Source organism: Chlamydotis macqueenii, chromosome 16 (genome assembly GCF_036417535.1).
Source record: "Chlamydotis macqueenii isolate bChlMac1 chromosome 16, bChlMac1.mat, whole genome shotgun sequence".
Lineage (NCBI taxonomy): Eukaryota > Metazoa > Chordata > Aves > Otidiformes > Otididae > Chlamydotis > Chlamydotis macqueenii.
In genome coordinates this window covers 10,929,915-10,943,108 of record NC_141571.1, presented here as the reverse complement: position 1 = coordinate 10,943,108, position 13,194 = coordinate 10,929,915, and the positions used below count along the sequence as shown (strand labels likewise).

Genomic DNA, 13,194 nt, shown 5'->3' with positions numbered 1-13,194 from the left:
TTCTGTTAAAGACTTTGACCGTGCCTTATGGGAAACTGCAAAGCTAAAATATAAATAAACTGACTTTAAAACCTCAATATTGCAACAGTAGCGGCTGAGTTGAATTTAAATTACCTTCTGTAATTCTTGGAATGTCTGATGCTCTAAGAAAGTGTGATGTTTTTCTTACCTCTTGCATAACTTTTTTTTGGTCAAATTTCTGAAGCAGTGTATTGATTTTATTTTTTTAAGGCAGAGATTATCAAGCCTGTTATCAGCTCCTTACAAATAAGATGCAAGGCCTAGGTATGAGGAAGGAAACTAACAATTCAAAGAGTAGGGGATTCTTCTCAAAGTCTTGTCCAAGGATCCTAATCCTTTTCTCAGAAGTCTGTGAGTGTTGAAGAAACATCGATGGAAGCATCATATTAGTGACTGTCGTTTCCTTTTAATCTGCTGAGTGAAGTGCAGAGAGGGAATAATTTCCCAAGTCTAAATTACTGTAGATCTTGTCCACAAATAGGACCTAAGTGCTGCAGACTGCATTGTGCCTTTGCTTTTTGCATTCTGAAAGACCCGTTGGCTTGAGAAAAAGGCAGTTGTGTGTCTGCTCATAAACAGTGAAAACCAGACAGCCGCACGCATGAGATCTAATTTGAAGGTTTAGTTTTGTCTTCACCATCTGAATAGAAATGAGTATTACATCAGCAAGAGCACAGTCTAGCCTCCTCAATGGCTCAGCATTTTGGGATAAGTCCATGCAGAACTGCAATATTCCGTCTTACTGATTAGAATTAATTTAATAAAAATGTTATGGCTATACCGAACACAAAATGATTCTATAAACCTCTGTGGGGATTTTTCCCCCTTCTAAAACGGTATGTGAGACAAGTAAATCTACGGGACACTCTTAGACTGCTGATTCATTTCTGATTCATAAAAATAAACAGATAGCAAGACATATGTCTGAGCCAAACAGCATTTACTCTGTGGGAACATGTAAATGTAATAACACTCTTTAACGGGGTTAAACAATATTAGCCCTCTGATTTGTCATTATTAGTGTCACTAATTCTAGTTTCATGAACATCACTGAAAATATATGGCACGCAAAAAACAACTACCATAATGTGAGCACATCCATCTGTCTTTCCAGAAGAAAAACAGGCTTGGCAGGGACTGCAGTTCTGCAAGGATTTGAAACAACAACTTTTTATTCATTAAAATGTGGTTATGGTCTGAAAATGGACTTGGGGGAGAAGAGGAGGGAGGGGGAAAAAATGCTCTCTCATTACAGACAGCATTAGCCATTCCAGTTTGTCTTCCATTGGCAGTCTGCACGGACAGATACAGTGGCTTATTGCTTCCCCCATTGAAGCCAATGGAAAAATTCCCTGTTGAATTCAGTGGGAGAAAGACCAGACCCCAAACCTGGACTGCTGTCAACAGTGGGGAACCAATGTCAGTCTAAACAGAGCAAATTTTGTTTCTTTTATGCCCTACGTGTCTTCAGCAAATCACCAGCTAAGTGTTGAATCCAGACTCTTTGTAGCTCTTGAGGAGAGCGGCTGGCCAGGCTTTGCCAAGCTTGTGGAGTTTGAGGTTTTGCAGACCTCGTGAAATATTTACTAGCTTTGCAGAACGTGACTGGCTTTTGCAAGCTGGTTCTCTTCTCACTTCAGGTCAGGGCTCACCTCTTTACCAGGACACTACTGGTTTGTCTGGGTTTCCATGTGAGTGGTCGAAATGCAGCACCTGCACAGGGGTGTGCTTCCCCAAAACCACAACCTGGACCAAGTCTCTTCTCCAGCGTGTCCCTGCCTTGCTGTCCCTCCCCTCCTCGCCTGCTGCGCAGATTGTCTGTGCTGTGCCCACTGGTCTCACTTCGTACAAAGCCTGACGCAGTGGGGCTTCCCTTCGAGCTGCGAGGGGCTAATAGCAATAAATAACAGTACCCCAAGCGGAAGAAACGCCTCCGCTGCGAATGAAGGGCCAAGCTGTGATGGAGCACTGAGCTGGAAAAACAGAGTCATCTTCTGCCCCTGCACGCGCCAAATAGGCCAGTGATAACTGCAGCCTGCCTGGAAGCTTGAGGGTACGCGGGTAGCTTCTGAGGCCAGTGATCTCCAAATGGTGACCGTACCCAACGGGCAGTGTTTCCCAGCAGGGAGCTCCAGCTTTTTCCTAACCCTGCCAGGAAGAGCACAGGGGCTGCTCAGGGCCCGGGACACAATGGACACACACACAATGGATGTCACCAGCAGCGTCTGGCTGCAAGAGCTGGGCACAAAGCAGCAGGAGATGGGGCCAGAAGAGGGTTTCAGAGGTACGTGGCCTCTGCCTTGTTAACCTGTTCCGAAAGCCACCAGAGCAGGGAAGGCCCCAGAACTGCCGTACGCAGTCTGGTCCAGGATTTCCATACTCTCCTCTAGTAGGAATGATGTTTTCCTAATGCCTAACTTCAGTCGTCTTTGCGGTAAATAAGGTGATTTCTTAAGGAACAAGAGCAGTTGATCATTGTCCTCTTTATTACAAAGTTCTGCATATCAGTAGACTTCTGTCATATTTTTCTTTATTCTTTTCTTTTTTAGCCTAAGCAAACCCAATTCCTACAACCTTTCCTTACAGGTCACGTTTTCCAAATCTCTTACCATTCCTGTTTGCCCTTCTCTGGCCTCTTGCCAATTGATCTGTCTTTCTCAAATTGCGGTGCCCAAAGCTGGGCATCCTGCTGGTATTTTGCTGCTTTGGATCTAGGAGGACAGTGAGGCAAACAGAATTAGCATGAGATGAGGAGCTCATTTTTAATCCCCTCCATTATCCCTGAGCTGGGTAGCACTGCTGCAAGGGTTTAGGTTTTAAGAGCTGAAATGGGAGCTCACTGAAGCACTGAACATCGAATTACATCAATTCCTGGTTATGACCAACTCTTAAATTATGCCAAGTCCTAATTAACCCTGAGGTTATTACTTTGCTGAGATAAATATTCACCTGTATGATCCCCTCCGATGGGATTACGGGGGCAGCATGAAAAGTTTGCCTTGCTTCAGCTCGACTCCTGCCAGCGCCTCTGCCTCTCTGCTGCGTTCCGGCAGTCCCAGCGCTGAGCGCATCGCGACAGATATTGCTGTGCCGACTGCGGGAGCTGGGGGAGGACACTGTTGTCATGTCCATGTTCTATCTGTCATCTACTGGTAGCTATTTATACTGCGCTTATCGCTGCGGTGGGGATGAGCACGGGGTAATGGTAACGCGTTAGAGAGCCTTTCAAGCAGAGAGCTGAAAAAAGAAAGATACTGTTGGTTTTTTAATGTGCTAGACTGAGCCTGGGAGGGAAGAGCTACCTGTCACAGCACGGGGACTGCTCCGGAGGCACGGCGTTTCGGCAGACCCGTGGCCTTCCAGCGGTGCTCAGAATCCCTGAAAAATCACAGTCTGCATCGGAAAAATGCAAATCCCTTCAGGACTGAGCTCCGAGGCTTTAATAGCAGCATGTTTTATTCAGCCTATTTCCCCTGTGCTGTATGTCCTTTATGTGTTTTCAATATTTAAAGCCTGTTTTTCATGACAGTATTTCTTCTGGCATTTCCACCCCAAATTTCTCTTTTTCTGTGCCTCTTCATTCCAGAAAATATATGGTTTTGTGCACTGTCCTCCTACAGTTGTGAAGTCTCTGGGTGTCCATTAAGATGAAAAGAGTGACAAAAAATGAAATTAGTTTTATTATCTATGGTAGCAATGCTGGTGAAGAGGTGGGAGCTGTATCTGTGTGGGCTGTGTGGCACAGGTAGAGCCAGAGAGCAGGATGTGGCAGCACCTGGATTATTCATTTTGATTTTTTCTTAATTGTTTTCCCCCTCAATTGATTTGTAAGGAACCATCATTGCCTTTTATTGTTATAAACTAAGCTGTGCAGGAAGTTTGAAAGGAAACCATTTCATTTTTTAATCCTCCACTTCCTTCATGAAAAAACATTCCCCAAACACTATGCTTTGGGTGCCCCTGCTGATGGGAAATCAAGGACCATTTCAATAGATTCATTTCTTCAGACAGTCCTGCCGTTGACAAATCCAGTTAATGATACTACACAACTTTAGAGAACACAGAGAAATGTTGTATCTACTCATTCACCTGCAGAATAACTTACCACTGCGTGTCAGCATTTAAAGTGGATGGTTTGCAATTAGGCTGCTATAAAACGTAAGTATGGCCGTCACAGACAATAAAACCCCACGAAGGATCTGTGCAGTCTGTCTGAGCACAGGCAATTACACATGACCGTAAGTCTTTCACAGAGACTCGTACGGAAGAAGGATAACATGTATGTGCACATATAAATGTATATACATACACTACAGAGAGTGGGTCTCTCGGTCATATTAGTTACATATCGCCTCCACGGAAAATGCAGCTTGGGTCTGGGGAAATTTAAAGGAATTATGTTTAACTTAAGCTTATTACATCTAGGTCTGTGATCCTGCGAGACACTGGGGTTTCTCTGTCTTCCTCTGTGTTTGCCCTGAAGATTGTGTAGGAGAATGAACAAAGCAGAATGCAGAGGTCTGTGGCTGCTCTGGAGACAGAGGCAGCCTCGTGTGGCATGGGAGAGGAGATCCAACACTCTCCTTTCCACTGGGAGTCCAAAGCTCCTTCATAAAGACAGACAGGCTATTGCTCTGCCAAGGCAGGGGACATCCTTTGCGGGCTCTGGAGCCTTTGGAGTCACCCTGGACACTATTGCTGGCAGGTGGCAGCCCCAGAGACTTGTTCTGCCACGAGAACAGGGCTGCTTATTCCCTTTGAAACAGGATATCGAGGGGTGGGAAGTCCCAAACAACCAGCGTGTCAGGACTTTTGGGTTATATGGCCAAGCATAGCCCCACCTGAGGGCTCCGGTCTCGCAGTCCTCTCCTTTGCCACGCAGGGACGGTGACCGGCACTCTGGGGGCTACGGAAGCGAAGTGCCGTATCGGTTGCTTTGGTATGGCATGGCATCGCCTGGTGCAGAAAGGCTCGCAGCTGGGCCCACGGGGCACGTGTGCCTGAAGTGCTTAAGCCTGCGTCAGACCGGTCTCGCTGCAGCTCATCTACAGCGCTCGCCTCTGTCAGCTGCGTGTTTAACGGCACTGCTCTCTGGAAAGATGAAATATATGGTTGGGCAATAAAAGAAAAGCTGGAAAGAAAGATTTATAATTTTCCCCTTAAGCCTGTCATTCATGTCATTAATATAGATGTGATTTAGGAGGGCAACAACTTATTCTTCTTTTTCTTCTTTCTTTTTTTTTTGCTAAAAGCTTTGTGTATGTACCCACAGTCTGACAACCAAATGGGTCTGCCTTTCTTTTTTTCCCCTCCAATATGTGGCTTGCTTCTAATTCTGTCAGTCAAACGGAGCAGCAGTTTCGGGAGGGGAGCGATTAAGGCTCCCTCAGAAGAAAGGGCTGCATGCTGCGCCTCTGCTATTCACAGCGCCCAAGCTGGAGGAGCGATTCTGGGCTCCTGAATAACGGGATTTTTTCAAACACACAAAACACACCTTAGAAATACTGTACAAACAAAGCTCAAAATCTCCAAGTGCTGTGCTTATTTTTTGTTTGTTTCTTCGTGCTTTATTTTCACTTTCCATCGTGTGCTCCAGGACCCCGCTCAGCCCCGGCGCTCGCTCGGTGCTTGACTGCGGAGTTGCTCAGCAAAGCATTTGGCAGTTCCTTTATTTAAGTCTATGCTTAACTCACTGAAATCAAACGAATTTAAGCTTATGCTTAAAGTAAAGCCTTTTATTCTGTAATTTGTTAAAAGAAACTTCCTGATCAGAGCTGAATGCATGGGTTTGGTAATTTGGAGGGAGGGGTGAAAAATGCAGAGGTGGTGATACTGCAGTGTTTCCCAAACCAGTTTCCCAAACTAATTGTATAAAGAAAAACCAAAAATATGAAAAAAGTTGAAATGGTTTTGAAGGTATTTCTAAGCAAAACATTTCAATTTTTTCAAACTGTCATTTTGCAATTTCTTCCAGCATTATTTAGAAATGCTTAAAACCCACTTATAATGTAAAAAGAAAGCCTTTTATTTATAGTCAAACAGTATCTCTTATTTGACTTCAGATATTTTCTCTTTCCTTTTTGACTCCTCAAAGATTTTTGACAAATATTAATTTCAAGTTCCTCTGAATCAAAAATACTGAGTTGTTTTAGACATATTTATCAGCATTTGTTATTATTAATAGTTATTCTTGACTGCCAGACAAGGCTTTGTTTCTTTAGTTAAGCTGTTCCCTTAAAAGACAATGTAGAAGCCCAGTTGGCCATACAGAGGCAGGAACGGTGTCGGTGGTGTCCCCTGGCCCCTCGGGGCTGGCCAGCCCAGGGCTGCTTCGTCCCAGCGGCTGGCGACTGCTGGAGGGGCTGCAGGAGGAGCTGTGGGCAGCGTGTGAACCAGAGCTGCGTCCTTCCCAAGCCGAAGAGACGTTGCAGAACCCCGCAGCTTCCCAACCCTCCACCTCCAGCAAGCCTCCAACAGTGTTTTCCAAAGAAAAGGCAGAAGAAGGGAGTTGGTACTGGAACACACAAAAACAAATTAAAAAAAAAAAAAAAACCAAAATAGAGTGGTCTCTATACATTAGAATTCAAGTGGGAACGTGGACTAATTTTTTTGTTTTATTTTGCAATTCAGTTAAAAGGTAAGCTTCATCTCCCTGTCATCAGATACGCTATTGTCATTCCAGGAAACAAGAAGGTACCTGTCCCGTCCCGGCAGCAGGGCTGGGAACGGGCGCAGGGCAGGGGAGCAGGGGCATTGGTGCCTTGTTCTGCCGATGGGAAACCAAATGGCTGCGGCTTATCAGGGGAGCCAGGGAGGCTATTGCGGGGCTGGTAACTGCTCCGCAGTGGCCCAAATATCAGTCCAGCACCGCTGCCATAAGGCTATCTTCTCCTTGCAGTTAAGATAAAAAATATAGATGACTAGAAATTGTACTCCTACATACCAAGTGTATCAGGTGGATGCGGAGGTCCTCGGGGACCAAGCATTTGTTGAAATGCAAGATATTACTTCCTGATCCCCCACTATGTTTTGTGGTGTGGCAAATTTATTATGGGGATAATATTCAATGCCCATATTTAACTGAATTTAAATCCAAGAGAATGTATCCAGGTCAGGTTTTTTTCTCATCACTTTTAATGGCTGCAAACATCCTGCACATGTGAGTGACTGTAACAGCGTCTGCGCTGTGTTTGCTGAGGCACAATGGAGCGAACACTTCGGTACAACACGGTAAATGTTTCATGAAAAGAGTATCAAATGGACTGTCTAAAACCCTCAGAGACTGTCTGCTCTGCACTCAAACGCGCGACATTATTTCATGATTCCCTGTGATCCCTTTGGCATTGTAATTCTAAACTGTGCAAAGAGAAGTGGATGAAGGCGGATTACAAATTCTAGTCCGTATAAAGAACCTGTAATTATTTGTTAAACTGTTGTGTTTAGTCTCCTGCTCTGCTCTCTCCAGACTGGGCGATGCAGTACTTTCCAGTTTAACTCCCTGACTGTATCACTAGTTTATAAGAACTATGTGTACCTCCTCCTGTTTTCTCACAGGCCTGCAGATAAGATTTCTCCTCCAGATCCCAGGCGATAGCCTGAGCTGTCTGCAGACAGAGGATAACTGGATACAAGCTCCGGTTCCACTCTGTGCAGGTGGGACACTTTTTGACCTGACAGCAGACACTTCTGTATCAGCATTTTACATGTTTCCAGACATCTTCTCCTACTTTTTTTCTTTTGCTCGTTTCCCCTTAGACCTGATAGGATTTGTTTTGCTTCAAGACAGAATTTCCCCTAACTTGCAAGAAAGTACCCGCTTCTCTGTCCATTCTTCCTTTCTCAGAAAAAGGAATTCTGCTTCATCTTGAGATGTGTGTGTGTCTGTACCTATATATATATGTATCTATCTGTATGTATATTCTTTCTTACCCTGTTCCACTGTGGTTTAAAATAGCAACACGTTGCCAGTCTCTCCTCTCCCACCAGAGACAGGTAGGGTTATTTTGGAAGGTGCGAGGGTTGTTTGTTTTAATTTTTCTTTAAGTCACCGAAATGGTGTTAAATATAATTTTCATGAAATGCTCCAAACCTACTGCCTTTGCCTGGGTGTATTGTTTTTCAGACTCTCTCCCACCTCTAATCAGCTATGATTCGGCACAGTTGGCAGTGTCTGCTCAGTAAGCAGACTGTCTGAATCACAGCTCAGCCCTAGAAAGGATGGTCTTTCTAGGTCAGGGCTAAATATACTGAGTATGGGGGTGAGGATGGAAAAGTTCCCATTCCAGCTGCTATCCTGTACTGAGTCTGCGAGGATAAAACTCCCCACCTTGCCAGCACATTGGGAAGCTTCATTCACTGGGATCTGCAAGGGGAAGAGGGGAAGTCCTACAGTGATCCTACCCCGGCAGCGGAGAGGTCCCTCGGGGCCGTGGCAGTCAGAAGGGGTTCGGAGCAGCCTTCACCATGGCTCTGAGCTGAATGGAGAAAAAGGGCATCAAAGTAGCTACTGGTCACCTTGGCATGAACTAGGTGTACGTCTAAACTTAACATTGCTCTTTCCTAGGACTCCCAACTGTGGTGGTAGGACCAAGAGGTTTGGGTTCACCTCCTCTCTCTGCGTAGGCGGGCAGAATGCACTGGACTGCAGGATGTTGATTGTTGTCCAGTAGCTGCCCATCCTCAGGCAGTAAGGGATAGCTACGAGATCTTTTCCTGGTCTTGGGGATACTTCTAGGATGGATGGCTGGCAAGGAAAGCAAGCTCAGGCAACCTGACTGAGATATGGCTGTGCTGTGAACACAGGGTACAGATGACATCCAGCCACGTTTGGGTGAAGATGCCCCAGCTAGTTCATGAAGCACCAAGGCTGGCCGTGTAGGGAGAGCCAAGTGTGTTCTCCAGAGCTGACATTTGCATGATGCCTTCTGAAGCACGTCAGCTATGGAAAGAGAGCACTCACAGGATCTCCCTCCAGCCTGGTCCAGCTGTTCCTCCAGCCCATGGCTGAGACTTGGCAATCTGGCTGGAAAAACTAGAGCACAAATCCATGTGCTGTTTGAAGTCACTAATGAAACGAACTCCCTTGTCCAGGAGTGGGACTACATTTCCATTGGCCTCTTCCTTTTAATTCAGTAATACCATCTTTCATTTTTACATAACACACTAGCCTTCTGCAAGAGTTTTCTTTCCTTTTAGAAGATGAAGCTTCAAGATTGTTACAGTTGCTAGAGGCAACTATTTTGCAAAATCTTTTTATAAAATGTATTTATCTAATTAAAAATCTTTTAACAGCATCATGCCTGTAGGATCAAATATCTCATTTATACCATGCATGGCAAGGAGAAGTGTTTGCTGCTTCTGTAGAACCACAGATAAACAGGGACAGGAAGAGCATTAAATGGCTGCTCCAACTCAGCTGATTCTAATGCACCTTTTCCAATAAAAAAATGGGATCTGAGATCTCTCTGGTTTATTATTGGAAGAAAAGTAATGGGGAGGGGGGAGGAGCAAGCTTTTAATGGAGTCAGTTCAGTGTAGCTGGCAACAGGAGTAGAACAGCCTTACATCAGTGACATTTTCCAGTGAAACAAACCTGTTGTACAGAGAACAATTTTTAATTAACTCTGTATCTCATGTGTCGAGGAACGTGAGCAAACTTCTTTATGACTTTACTTTTGGCTGCAAAGTATTTCCCAGTTTTTATTCTCCAAGAATAGATTCATGAGGTGAGTGGCAGGGAAGAGAGGGTTTCTAAATATGCATGTGGAACTCGGTACAGAGCAACTTTGCAAGCACTTTATTGATTTTTTTATCTGCTTCTTTTACATGATGTAGAGCACAGCGTATTAAACATTAAATGGCACGCAAAGAGTCTTTAGGAAGACAAGGCTTGGCTGAAGTTAGTATGGAGTTTGGAGAAACCAAATACTCAACAGTCAGCCCTGATGAGAAGGAGACCAGGTGGCCAACATGGCCCCGTCAGCGTGGCCGCGCGCTGACCTGCCTTGGCATCTCTTGTGGCTCAGGGGAGCAGCCCAGGGGCTGCTGGTGGCCCAGGGTGGACTCTTCTGGTCTCCTGTCCCCACTGCAAGGGCAGGGCAGCAGGCAGCCTGCTGCAGAGCCGGCTCCTAACTCCGCTGTAACGAAGAGTGAAAAGCATTTTCTTTCTGGTGGCGGGACCCTGTCCTGCGTGTTTGCCTCTTCTCCAGTGGGGCCAGCACGCTGCCTGGCAGAAGGGGGGACAAAACTCAGATGGAGTACCAGAGGAGGTAACTGGTTTCGGTTATCAGTTATCAGTTGGTGTGAGTAAGTTACCATATTTGAAAGTTCAGGGGTGAAATCAGAAAGAAACTGGAAGTGTCTGTGCCGCGGCAAGGTTTCTGCTGCCGCACAGGAGCCACACCAAGGCACAGCATAATGTCTGGAGATGTTTCCCCAGAAACCGAAGCTACCGAATCACAAAATTAAACACTCTTCTCTGTATTTTTTTTAACCTATCCTAGCAAAATAACTTCTGCTCTTAACTTACCCAATCAACACAAGAACCCAATCATCGCTAGCTGTTGGCGTGTCTGGCTTGGCTGCGTTTCTCCATGTTGCTGAAGATGTGCACAGAGCTTTGCAAGCAAGAACAAAGCAAAAGCGTGCACTGGCTACCATCTGAACTAGCGTGCAGACAAAAAAAAAAAACACAAGAGAACAAGTTTTTAAAAGCACATCAGCATCTCTTTGGCTTTGCACATCTTTTGACATTCCAGGAACATTGTTCAAAATATAGATTGCACTTACGGCCACAAAAGGAGGTTGATGATTTCCAGTCAAGCTGAAAAAAAATGAGTATTTCATGGGGAGCTGAAAAGGAATTTAAAAGAACTATCTATAAACCAATTGGTTCCACTTACGGTGCCGAGGCTCACCGGAGCTCACGTATTTGTCTCAGTGGGGTTCCCTGCTTGGCCTGAACCCCCCCACTGCTCCTCCCACTAATGTGTTTAGGTTGGGGCTGTGTTGCAGACGTAGTAATGGCATGTTGAATAGCATAGATCATAGGGGAGCTGGATTTGTATGCTTTAGCACAAATTAGATTGCATTTCTAAAATCCTAATAAGCATAAAGATGGATCCAGAGGGATTGTTACAAACCAAACCAGAATAATAAGCTCATCCAGAATTTACCTAATGGACAGAAGGAGAGACGGTTCTCAAATAATGGGCACATCAAATGAACCAAAGAGCATCTCAGGAAGGAGAAATATGATCCCGTTCTGGGATGCTGGGGCCTGCAGAGGGATGTAGAGGAACTTTGCAAATTGTACCTGTGTTGGAGAGAGATGCTGATGAGTGAGTAGCAGACTCTCGCTCTTAAAGACAAGAGTCAAGAAAGTACTTTATGTAGGGATGAATAATTGCTTTTCTGAGGCCAAGTCCTTCATTGAAGCTAATGGAAAATTTGTCATTGACTTCAGTGGGATCGGCACTACACTCGTAAGAAGAAAATAATAATGGTCTTGTCTGTGAAATGAAGCCAAAAAAAAAAAAACAACAAACCCTAACCAAAAAAAAAACCCAAAAAGAGGCAGCATTCACAGCAGCCAAGAGCCTTCTGCATGAATCTAGGAACGCTGTACTTGGTGAATCATTTCTCTGTTAGAGCATTTGTTCTGTTCCTGATTTATCTCCAAGCAAATTTAGACTACTCAAAATCGATTTGCTCATTATAATTTTTTCAGTGCCTATGGGCAAACTCTTGGCTTCTGCTGTTTCCTATTGTTATTCCTGCTGAGCAATTGGCTGCCTCACTCACATGGCTCTGCTCTTGCTCCCTGCCTGTGTGACAACGTTATAAGTCGCGGACTGGTATCCCAGCTATCCGTATTTCACAGAGGTGGGCTGGCATAGCTCAGAAATGTCTGTTATGTGGTTAGTCCCAGAATTCAGAGATTCTTTTTCAGCATCATTTCAAAGCACCTGTTCTTAAAATGAGCTGGGTGCACATGTTAACAGGTGATAAGGAAAAGCAAAGCATGTCAGGCAGGAGCTAGGAAGACCTTCAAAGGGTTTCCCTGGCAGATCCATCGAGTCAGGAACCTGAAAATCTCCATTAATGAAAATTATTTTGCTGATACAGGTTTTTCACAATAATTTGATTGGGTTGGATTGGTGTTTAGGAGGAAAAGACCTAAAGAACGTTACTGGAAATGGTGCTGGGGAGCCTGCTGAGTCTTAGGGCAAACCAGCCCAGTGTCAGTACATTCTATGGACACTGCTACGGCTCCTCTGGCTGTTTTCTGGGTGGGATTCAAGCACTGCCATGGAGGGGATTTTATAACCTCTGGCGAAGCTGCTGCTTACCCAAGATCTGTCCAAATTTTATTTAGGTATTCCTATTTGGCCTCCCTGTTTGCCATTTTCATTACATTTGGCTATTCTGCGTCCCGTCCAACCCAGTTTTGTGCTTCACTCTGTGCTTTTCAACATTCAGGATTCATTACCTACAGAGGCACCGCTGAACGATCCTTTATTCTTTATCCCTTTCAGTTCCTCTGAAATTCTGGTGGTTTACTGCTCTGCCTATCCCAGAAGACCTTTCACAGGAGATGTTCCCAGTGCAGGAGCAGATCCACTGTTACTAACCAGTGTGAGAAGCTCTGCTCAGCTGCACGGTCTGCAAGAGTGGCCCAGGCGTAGCTGAGCTCTGTTACATACAGGTAAGAGGCTGTTTGTCTCTCACACAGGTTTGTCTCACATCAGACTAGCAGCCCAGCTGAAGTTGGGTTTAGCAGCGAGCCATCACGCCGTTACGGGGATCCTTTGTTCTGGCAGTACCTCATACCACAGACATTTTTTGGAAATGCTAAAAAATTTGCATGATATTAAAATGCATGTTCCATTGGGCTTTCCAGTTAATTCTTTCTTTCTTCTTTTTTTTTCCTTAACAAATAGGGTTCAGTTTTACCATTGTTCAATTTTTTTTTCTTTTATTTAAGCAAAATTTTCAGCCATTCAGCGCCTGTGTTGAGATTTTTTTCTTTCATTACTTTATGGCAGATGAAAGTTAAGAGGTCCAATTACTAACATTTTATGATAGCACAGAATATTATTAAAGCACTTAAGAGGTTATTAACACCTTTTATGTACCTCATTATTTAAAAGCCTGCCATATTTAATCATTTTA

The 13,194-nt window shown here is 44.7% G+C and overlaps 1 long non-coding RNA gene across 2 annotated transcripts in view; it reads left to right on the top strand.

The window, feature by feature from the left end:
• The window catches only part of LOC147598716 (uncharacterized), a 111,527-nt gene extending 98,806 nt beyond the window's left edge, over positions 1–12,721 (top strand). Inside the window, exons 3-4 of one of the 2 annotated variants that reach the window (XR_015260353.1) lie at positions 7,576–7,674; positions 12,558–12,721. This is a non-coding gene — a long non-coding RNA (uncharacterized LOC147598716). The remainder of the gene's footprint in view (positions 1–7,575; positions 7,675–12,557) is intronic. The other variant, XR_015260354.1, reaches the window with a different exon arrangement.
• Positions 12,722–13,194: the final 473 nt, after the last annotated feature.